Source organism: Notamacropus eugenii, chromosome 1, assembly GCF_028372415.1.
Source record: "Notamacropus eugenii isolate mMacEug1 chromosome 1, mMacEug1.pri_v2, whole genome shotgun sequence".
NCBI lineage: Eukaryota > Metazoa > Chordata > Mammalia > Diprotodontia > Macropodidae > Notamacropus > Notamacropus eugenii.
Genome location: NC_092872.1, coordinates 207456406 through 207467978, shown reverse-complemented (window position 1 = coordinate 207467978; position 11573 = coordinate 207456406).

Below are 11573 nucleotides of genomic sequence, written 5' to 3'. Positions count from 1 at the left end.
TGTTCCAAGCCCTGAGGATATGAAGAAAGACAAAAACTAGTCCCTGCTCTCAAGGAGCCTATAGCCTAATGGGGACAAGAAGGAAGGGGAGAAATATTCATAAGCACCTATTATGTGTCTGACACTTTGCTAAGTATTTTACTTTGATCTTCATGTGATCTCTACTTGACAGTGAAGGAAACTGAGGCAGACAGAGGTTAACTCATCTGTCTATGGCAGTGTCAGAAGAGAGAAGAGGGTGTATGAGAAAGATGCTACATAAGTGGAAACAACAGGACTTGACCCCCACTTGGACATGAGGAGTTTGAGAAATGTAATTGAGAGGAGACCTGAGTTTGAGCCTGAATGACTAAGAGGATGGTGGCATCTTCAGACACCAATAAGGAAGGTGGGAAGAGGAGGTTTCTGTCATTGCTGTTCATCTGTTTTTCAGTCATGTCTGACTCTTGGTGACTCTATTTGAAGATACCTGAGTGGTTGGCTATTTCCTTCTCCAGCTCATTTTGCAGATGAGGAAACTGAGGCAAACAGGGTTGGTGACTTGCCCAGGGTCACACAGCTACATGCCTCAGTGTCTGAGGCTGGATTTGAACTTAGGTCTTCCTGACTCCATACTCTGCATGAGTCCAAATGATACTGAAGCGCTTACAAAACAGTTACCAGAAAGAACATAAAAACTTATGCTTTCATCTTAGAAATGGAAGGGAACATAGAGGCCATCTAGTCCAACCTTCCCTCTTTTATAGATGAGGAAACTGAGGTGCAAAGAGGCCAAGCTATTTGTAGTAAATATCAAAGCCAGCATTCAAATCTGGGCCCTTTGACAACAAATCCAGCATATTTCCACTGCACTATAGTATCTACAGACGTAAAATCAAGAGAAAAATTGAGCTAATTTCTGGGGAATTTGCTCAATGAAGAGACTTATCAAGCTGTAGAGATCAGACTCTCATGTTTATCAAAGGCAGGATTTCCTGTGAATTACCTGAAGATCAGAGTTGCCTTTCCCCTCCAAATTACTTCCTAAACTAAAACGTCCTTTGGAGAAATTCAGCTAGTCACCTAGATGTTTGGTACCATATAGACAAGACAGACAGACTGGCACTGTTTGTCTTCTGGTGCTTGGTGTCATGCAGAGGTGTAGCCAAGGCTGACTGTCTCTTTTTAGGTCAGAATGATTGTGGATGCTCTCAGCATCGATTTGGGCAAGCCCAGACAGTCACTGCTGCTTACTTTCATGATGATGGGGAAAAAAAAGAAACCTTTCAAGAGAATGAAACTGCTATCTGCTTCCTAGAGACGGTGATAGAGCAATGACCACTCACAGAAGCCATGAGGGAGAATTCAATCAGTCAGTCAATCTCCAGATGATTGCTGAGTGCTTAGTAATTTGTCAGGAAATGTTTTTAATCTCCCCTGCCAGCCAACTTTCCAAGTTTCATCATTTTAGCCTGTGATAATGGCAGCTGACTCTGAAATCATTCAAAACCGTCAGGCATGACTGTAATCTTTACTACGTGCCAGGCACTGGAGATACCAGTACAAAGAATGTGACATTCCCTGCTCACAAAGAACTTATGTGCTAATGAGGTAGACAACAAGTTCGTGTAACAATATAAAGTGAATTAAACCAATCTGTAGAAAATAGTCAAGTAGAAGAGAGTTTGTAAGGATGGGAACTAGCAATGGGGAAGATCAGGAAAGGTTCCATTTCGAGGATGACATTTGAGCTGTGTCTTAAAGAAAGAATGGCATGCTATGACATTTAAGGAGGGAGTAAAGTAAGGAGGGACTATATTCTAGAAATGTGGGGTGGCTAGTACAAAGGCATAGAGGCAGGAAATGGAGTAGAATAGAGAGAAATCCAGTTTAGCTGGATCACAGTGCACAGAAATATCCAGTGAGGTCAGGAAGGTAGATTGAGGCTAGGTCATATAGGACTTTAAAAACTAAACAGAGGAGTTTATATTTTATCCTCAATATAATAAGAGGACATTAGAGTTGGTTGAAGAGTGAGGAGGGAATCCAATGGTCATATTTGTACTAAGGGAAAGTCACTTTAGCATCAGTGTATGGGATGGACTGGACAGTGAAGGGGTTGAGGAAGGGGAGACCAATCAGATTGTTGAAATAAACTAGGTGAGAGGTGATGAGGACTTGTGGTTACATGAGGAGAGAGAAGGGAATGGATATGAAAGACTTTGTGGAGGTTGGAATAAAAAAAATTAAGCAATTGATTGCATATATGGGGTGAAAGAGAGTAAGAATTTGAGGATAATAGCGAGGTTAGGAAGCTGGAACACTGGACAGATGGAGGTTCCTTTAACAGAAATAGAGAAATTTTGAAGAAAGGAATTTACTTGTAACCACATATGCTAGGAAACAAAAGATTTGGAGAAATATACTAATCTATTCTTTTCTAATTTCCTCTTTTACATCCAAACTGAGAAACCCACCAAAAGCAAATATCCTAGTGAAGATGGGTTGGAAGCATAATTTGAGATGGTAGGAAGAATTCTGGATTTGGGATCAGAAGACCTTGGTTTGAGTTTTATCTCTAACATTTAATAGCTCAATGACCTTGAGTAAATCAAAATTTCCTTAAGCTTCCATTTCCCCATCTTTAAAATGGTGGGATTTGATTAGATAATCTCTGATGTCCCTTCCAAATCTCTGAATGTAGGACCAGGAGAAATCTGAGTTTCTAGATTGTCTCTGATAATAAGTACCTCCGGGCAAATTACTTAGCCTCTCTGAGTCTTAATTTTCTCATGTGTAAAATGTGAACAATAATCCTTGCAATGGCTACCTCCCAGAGTTTTTGAGAAAAGTACTCTAAGGTGTAAATCACATGTGGAAACACAAAACATACATAAAGAACGTTAGTGCGTTCGTCCTTTGTTGCCAAAGAAGACCATGCTATCAGAGAAACGATATGACTTGCACTTGACTTTATTTTGAGTGAGGGAGGGCTATGCAGGTCACCAGCCTCACTTCTCCTCCACAGCCATCTGAATCCAGTGACCAGATATTCATCAGGATGACTGGAGATGACCCAGGATGAGGCAGTTGGGGTTAAGTGACTTGCCCAAGGTCACACAGCCAGTGAGTGTCAAGTGTCTGAGGTGAGATTTGAACTCAGGTCCTCCTGACTCCTGCACTGGTGCTCTTTCCACCGCACCACCTAGCTGCTCCCAACAAAGAACATTACAAATAGAGATAAGGCAGTATTGGGACAAGAAAGAATCTTTGCCAAGTACCCTATTGTGCTTTTAATCAGTGACCTCAGATTTTGTGCCACAAATTCCAATGCTATTTTCAGCATTTAGACCAAGTGGGACAATAAATTCAAAAAGTCCCCTTATTTAGTCAGATTGCTTTCAAAACCATCTGAGCTGTAATCTAGGAATAATCCCACTCCTGCCCTGGGACTAACTGATGGTCGTGCATCTCCATTGTCTAGTTTATCTTACATCTCAATATATTTATAAATCATTTGATTGTCAGCATGAGAATCCCTGTGGATAAAGTAGGATTAGCTAACTATAACAGATATTGTCCAGATAATACACTGCCTAGAAATCCCAATGTACTGTTTGGATTCTTGGGTGTTACTAATCCCCTGAGCTCAAAGTTTCAAGAATAGACCTATGTGAATGATGATAATGGGCCTTCTGCTAGGTAACCCCTTTCTAAAAGGGCTAGCTTCACTTAACGCTCAACATACATTTATTAAATGTCTCCAGTATGCCAAGTTCTAAGAACGCAAAGATAAAGATGGAGCTGTCTCTGCCCTCAGGTAGATTATATTCTATTGGATAGAATCAACATGTGCGGAGAGAAGCTAACATGAAGTAGAGACAAAGTATTTTCAGAGTGAAGGACCATCAGCTAGTAGGAGAGTCAGGATAGATCTCCTGTAGGAAGTCACAGGGGACACATGATGGTCCAGCAAAGGAGACCAAGAACGGATGGTCAGCCAGTTAGAAGGAGAACTGGGAAAAAGCAGTTTTCTGAAAATTCAGTGAAGCAAAAGTAAGTATTCAGGACAAATAGGGAGATAGTTCAAAGACTGGGAAGAGTTCAAATAGAATGAGGACTGAGAAAAGCTGTCAGATTTAGCATTGAAGAAACAGTACTTTTCCTTTGCCATTGAATTTAAGGCTGGGTGGTGCAGTGGCATCTGGGTGGTACCATAGTGCTCGGAGTGCCAGGCCTGGAGCTGATGGGGTGCTTGTGCTTAGAACGCAGTTCTAGGACTATAGCTCTTCCCAGCCCAAAGACCCTATCTCTGGTAACAGCTCGGTTTATGGCCTACTGCAGCTTAGAACTCTGGAGTTTCAGTGGGTCTAGCCTTCCTTAGAAGTAGCACAGATGTGTTCCACCACTCCAGCCATGATGTTGATTTCATTAGCTTATAGCTTCTCAGCTAAGCAGTCATGCAGTAATGGTAACCTACCTCTATTGCTCTTCAGCATTGTAATTGGGAGATCGACCCCAAATATAGAGGACAAGAGCAATAATAGGTAGTTAAATAGCATTTTAAGGTTTACAAAATTTTCTGATAAAAGCTGTATGGATTATATAACAGAGTCTTTTTGAGGTAAAAAAAAAATTATTTTTTTTCTTGTCCCTATTGTATGGCTTCCATGGTGATGTCCTTCATAGTATAATATTATTAATTCCATTTTGCAGATGAGCAGACAGAAGTTTAGAGAAATCGAATGATTTATACAAGGTCACAAGGATAGCAAATGTGAGAGTCACTTTGAAATCCAGTCCTCATCTACCTCCAAGTTTAGAAAGTTGAAAGGAATTTTAGAGGTTATCAAGTCTAACACCCTTATTTTCACAGATTGGGAAACTGATAGCGAGAGAGGGGAAACAAACTTGCACCTAGTATTCTATATCGTGATTCCAAACATTCTTTTTCCTTGGGGATTCTTGAATGATTGTGCATGTCCTCTGACTGAAATCACCATCTTTCATTTTTCAAAAATGGTTTTCCTTAGACAGTGATAGAGTAAAACAATTAAATAAACAGGAAGTTTGGAGAACTTTTTTTTTAATGTGATTTTCCCTTTGCTTCCCTTCTGTTGAATGAGTGCAAGCTCCTTTATATTGCTCCTATCACCTTTCACATTCTTGTCCTTCATCCGTAACTTTCCCTTCCCTTCTGTTTGCCCTTCTAAATCCAATTAAATTTAATAAAATGCTTGAAATGTTATGGATACAAACACGAAAACATATTAATCCAAAAATAGATACAACACAGATGCTGGCCTCGGGGAGTAGATGACAAAAAAACATGTACCCAAATGTTAATAGTAAGAGAGAGCTAAGGAGGGTCCATGTTTGAGCTATCAGGGCTGTCAGGATTGTGTCTGGAGCTGGAGGAGGCATCACTCATCACTTAGCTCAACCCTCAATCAGGAACTCAATCCCTCTTATAGATGGGGAAACGGAAGCTCAGAGGGATTAAATGATAAGTTCAAGGTGCTAGAGGGATCAAAGTGCCCTAGCTAAGACTTGGTCTCAGAGTCCCATGATTCTAAGGTCAGTGTTCTTCCACTGCACCATCTGCCTAAGAGAAATTTCAGGAGGGAGAGATCACTCATTTGGGGGAGGGAGGTCAAGGAAAACTGCATGCAACAGCTGGCATCAGAGTTGTGCCTTGAAGAAAGGAAGGAATAAAGGAAGAAAGGAAGGAAAGAAGGAAGGAGGGACCTCTGAAGGAAAGGAGCAACTTCAACAAGTCAAGATGGAGTGGTGATTAGTCTACTCTAGGTGAGGGGGTGGTGGGACCAAATGCCTGGGGATGAGAGATGGCCAGAGAAGAATGGGGGATAGAAAAGACTCTAATTTCTTTGAAATATTGAGAGCACTTTCTGCCCAACCCCTAAAGTAGACAATGGGGAGGAGGCATTTTGGGAGTTACAGGATCCATCCAATTCTTCTAGTCTACTCACTTCAAACCTTGGGGTAATATGAGATTAAAAATAGCTTTTCCTTGTTAACCTAGAACACAGGTCAGGAAGCTACAGTTTGTTGACCCGTTTTTGTTTGGACTATAAGCTAAGAATGTGTTTTGCATTTTAAAGTCAAGTTTTACTGTACTTAAAAATGTAAAAATTATTCTGAGTTTGCAGGCTATGACCTATATTTGGCTCTTTAGATGTAGCTTGATGACCTCTGATCTAGACCCAAATGGAATCCATGGGATTTCTTTTCCTTCTTTTTGATCCATCATAATACTGGAGAAATATTTGTACAAGGATCAATAGACTTAGAAGGGACTTTACAGACAATCAAGTTCAACCCTCACATTTTAAGATGAGGAAACTGAGGCTCAGAGAAACCTGGGTTACACAGTTAATAAGTGTCTAAAGATTTGAAATCAGGTCTTTTCAACTTTGAGCTTAGCACTCTATCCACTTGGCCACTTAGCTGCTTCAGGGAGGTGAGGGGCATCTGCCTAAGGCGGCTAATGATGGCTTGGGCTTATGGAAAAAGGTGTGAACACCTTGTCTTGTGGGTTCAAATATGACCTTGCTGCAAAATTAGGCCTGAAAATGTGGGAAGAGATTTGAGAAGAGCATGTTTGAGAGGGAAGAATGAGTAAGAAGATTAATAGGAGGGAGTTGTTGTTGAGGTGTTTTCAATCCTGTAGTGTCCAATTTTTGTGACCCATTTGGGGTATTCTTGGCAAAGATGTTGGAGAGGTTTGCCATTTCCTTCTCCAGCTCATTTTATAGATGAGGAAACTGAGGCAAACAGGGTTAAGTGACTTATCCAGAGTCACACAGCTAGTAAGTGTCTGAGGCTGACCCTGATGAATATCTGGTCACTGGATTCAGATGGCTCTGGAGGAGAAGTGAGGCTGGTGACCTTGCACAGCCCTCCCTCACTCAAAACAAAGTCACTTGCAAGTTATGTCATCATTTCTCTGATGGCATGGTCTGCTTCGGGCAAGGAAGGATGAACACAATCTGAGGCCAGATTTGGATTTAGGAAGATGAGTCTGCTTGCTTCCAAGCAAAGTACTCTATCCACTGCCCCACCTAGATGCTAAATAGGAGACAGAGAGAGGAAAGAGTAAAACGCTATATGTGTAAAGGAGGATCTTAGAGTTTGGAGCCCAGACGTTTGTCTAAGACACCAGGTGTGAATATGTGTGACAAGAAGTAGTTCTTTATTCTGGGTCCTAGTATCTCTCTTCTCCTATCTAAGAAGCGACATCCATATTGGAAAGCCATGATGAGAAAGCTCAGTCAGATTATATATCTAATTGAGATGTTTCTAAACTCCCTACCATTTCTTTGGGGGAAGAGAGTGTCCTAGAGATTATAGACTCATAGACTTCAGACTGGCCAGGTTCTCAGTGCTCATATATTTCAACCTTCTCATTTTACATAGGAGGAAACTGAGACTCAGGAAGAGGTTGAGATTTGACCAAGGTCTTAACAGCTAGTATATTGTCCAAGGAAGGACTGGAATCTAGGTTCTCTGACTTCAGAGTCAATATTCTTTGTCCCATACGATACTCCCTGATAGTCTGGGTATAAAGCAACCTAAAGCTTGAGATATAACATCAGCATAAATCAACAGTTCTTTTCCTCTTTCTTATAATAATTTGCATATATATATAGAGAGAGAGAGCATTTTAAAATTGACAAAGCATTTTTCTCTTGTTAATGTTGATTGGTAGTCCAAGTCTTATTTTCCCCATTTTACAAATAAGGAAATTGAGGTTATGTCTTTTTCTGTCAGAGTCAGAACTCATATGCAGATGTTTTTTTTTCCTAGTTATCAAGTTTCATCTCCTGTCTTCATTTCGGAGAAGAGTCAGTTCCTTCTATTGTCATCTTTTTGTACTTAAGGCAGAGGTTCATGACCAAGAATGGGACATCTGATGACAAATTAGATGACCTCCAGTAGTTGACAAATGCCCACTAGAGAGACTAGGGAGGAAAGGTTAATATGAACATAGTCTGGGCCCTTTGAAATAGTTGGACCAAGAGGGCACACCAACATGGATCACCTTACTTATACTCCCAGGTATTGATCTGATTCCAAAGCTGGCTGGGTCTCTGGAAATACTAGGGACCTTGAGAGTTACTCAGTCTGTGCTCTTATGGAAAGAGCACATGATTTAGAATCAGATAGCCTGGTTTTAAATTTTAGCTCAAGTAACTACTACCTATGAGGTTTTATAGGTCACATTCCTTCTCAGAGATTCAATTACCTCATCTGTAAAATATGGGGGAAGATCTAACCATTTTGGAGAGAGATTTGGAATTATGCCCAAGGAGTTATTAAATAGCTTTTGACCCAGCTATACCACTATTAGGTCTGTTTGCCAGAAGATTAGGGAATATGGAAAAGAACTTACATGTTCTAAAGTATTTATAGTAGCTCTCTTTGTGGTGGCAAATAATTGGACATTACAGGGATGCCTATTCATTGGGGAATAGCTAAAAAATTGTGGTATATGTTTTTGATGGAATATTACTCTGCTATAAGAAACGATGAACTCAATGGTTTTAGAAAAGCATGGAGAGACTTCCATGAAATAATGAAGAGTGAGATGAGCAGAACCGAGAGAACACTGCATATAGTAACAGCAGTATTGTTTTAAAAATGACTTTGAGCAACCAAGACATTCTGTCTATTATAAATACCCAAATTAACCTCAAAAATTCTATAAAGAGGGATGTTGTTTGAATCCAGAAGGGAATATTCCTGTGGTATAGTAAATGATGAGTTGGTTGATTTAGAAAAACATGGAAAGACTTGGACTTATGAAGGAAGATGCTATCTACCTTCAATGAAACAGATGATAGGAGGAAATAAACATAGTACCTAATTACATATATGTGTATGAGTATATATATATATGTCTGTTTATAGATATCTATGTATATGTACACATATACATATATACATACATACATGTATATACACACATATACATATATGTAATATATATTTCCTTCCATGCTTAATTGCAGTCTTCTTTAGGGTGGAGGGAGGCAGAGGGGAAAATTATAAAGTAAAAAGTACCCAGCAGAAAACAAAAGAAAACCAACAAAGAAGCAAAGAAAAGTTGGTCAGCTTTGAAAACAATGTATATTATTTACTACCTACATTTTCTTGAAGTGGAAATTTATTGTTTTATATTGAATCCTCTCTTATGGTCTGCTGTGCACATGGCAATTTTTTTTCCTTTTCTCGTTTTGTATTGAAGTGTAAAATTTTTAAAAAGTACAAAAAATATGGAGGAAGATGGTCCCTTGTAGGGCTGAATCTTTTATCCTTCGGAAATTTGTTTTACTCTGCCTCAGTTCAAATAGGTGTTCCAAATTTTCTCTGAAACAGAGTGAAGCAAGCAGAATTAGGAGAACATTTATACAATTATAAAAACATTTTACAGAAAGACAACTTTGAAAGTCTCTTAGAGAACTCTGATCATTGTAATGACAAAGTGCTGTAGAAGTCTGAAGATGAAGTTCTGGGTCCCTTATCTCCTCCCAATAAAGAGGCAAAGGGTATAAAATGCAGAATTAGCTAATACATTTTTGGACATGGTTAGTGAGGGAATTTGCTTCATCTCACTATGCATATTTGTTTTGATGGCTTTGTTTTATTTCTTTGATGTTGTTATCTAGTTGAGCGGGGCAAGGAAAGAAAAAAATATTTGGAAAAATTAAATTTTAAAAGATTAAAAAATATTGGGTTTGAACAACTTGCTCAGCTGAGAGCCAGTGTTACGATTATCTATAAGTGGGGTAAGTCACTATGCTTAGAAGGATAATAGAAAGCCTTCAGATGCTGGAGATGAACTAGATTTCAGGGACCCCATCCTCATTCATTGAGAGAATATGCAAGTTTTCTCCAGTTTCATTTGAAGCAATTCCCTTTTAGTCTGAGACAAGCTGTATCCTAAAGGATGGTGCTATCCCTGCTGATTCTTCAATAGCCAATGGCAGAACACTGTTGGTTCAATTTCCTTGTCTATGTACCCATTACCTTTTCCTTCTGACCCTATCTGGACTCTAGCCTTGAAATCTTTGACCTTGTAACTCTCTGCCCTCTCCTTATCTGCTCACTCTAGCTTCTCTATGAGCTGCCCAGCTTTGACTTTTGTCACCCCACCTTCAATCTCCTGGTATAAGACCCTTCTCTGCCACCTCAGTTGACTGCTTCGGTCTCTGGCCTTGGTTACACTTTCCATCCTGCCTAATGAACTCAGCTTTCACACATTAAATGTCTCCCAATTGTTGGAAGGGATGCCTCAATTCCCCACTATAGGCTGAGCTTCATTCGGATGGTGTACTTTCTTTGACTGGTCCCAGTCTCCTACTAGAAAGCATAAGGTAAACATGTGACATGGCAGTTTCAGAACTGAGTCTACACAGTATGCTTGGAGTGGCATCACAAAGGTCCCCATTAAAGAGCTTAATGGACTTCATCTCGATTGAGGAAAGATAGAGCAAAGGGGGTATTTTTTCTCCTTCATAACCCGCTAAGGGTGTTGTTTATAATTTTCCATAGGTAAAAGAGCCAGGCTGATTATATTATTTTTATTACTTCTAAGTATATTGGGGACTGGCACCTGTGTAGAGTGCCTCTGACTGGGTCTTCCTACATGGAAATGGCTTCTAGGAGAGTTGTGTATATGTGCAAAGTGAGTGTCTTAGAGAGATGTTGGGACATGTATAGATATTCAGTAACTGGTTCTAACCATATGGTAAAGAAGAGGTGTTTTGATTGGCTTTAGAAGAATTCAAAAAATTCCAAGTCAGGTCTGGCCAAATTTCTTGACTATTCTGCTCTCAATCTAATGCCTTCATAATGAAGTCTGGCAAACACAGTTTTGTAAGGGGGTGAACTTAAATTAAGCCTTCTCCCCTCTGAGGCCATGCAGCATTTATTCTTTTCCATTTTAGGTGAAGGAAGGAATTGGAGCTTCTACTCTTAGGTGTTTCAAAACATCAGGAGAGTAAAGAATTTGGACTACAGAGTATCCCAGAGTCCCATGTCCTGGTGACCTGGTCTATTCCAGGTTTTTTAGCCAGCTGAGCACCAATGCCCTAAGAAACAAGGAGTGACTTTCAGATATGACTTTTGAAACCCCATTCAGTAGTAGCTGAGAAAAGGATTCATCCGGCAGTCATGCCACATCTGTGCATTTATTTTGTGAGACCAGTGTTATGTAGGAACCGAGTTAAGAAAAGCTCCCAAGAGAGCAAGATGGAATAGAAGAGATGTCTCCAAGGTGTGGAAGGGGGAGGGTTGGAGGTCTGTTGGTACAAGTGTTCTTGTTTATGTCTTTGTTAGTAGATGTCCTTTGGTGTAAGTTAATTTTTGCTAAGTGGTTAAATAGAACTGATACTCATCATGGTCCCCAAAGTGGGAGAAACAGGTGTTTTGTCCTCCTCCAAACCCTCAATGTACCCCTGGGACTCTGAGCTGAATCTGGGATATCCCTGGATCTGGAATAGTGGTCCATAGCATATTCACTATGTAAGTGATGTATAATGTTCAGATACTAGTATCCCATCCCCCTCACT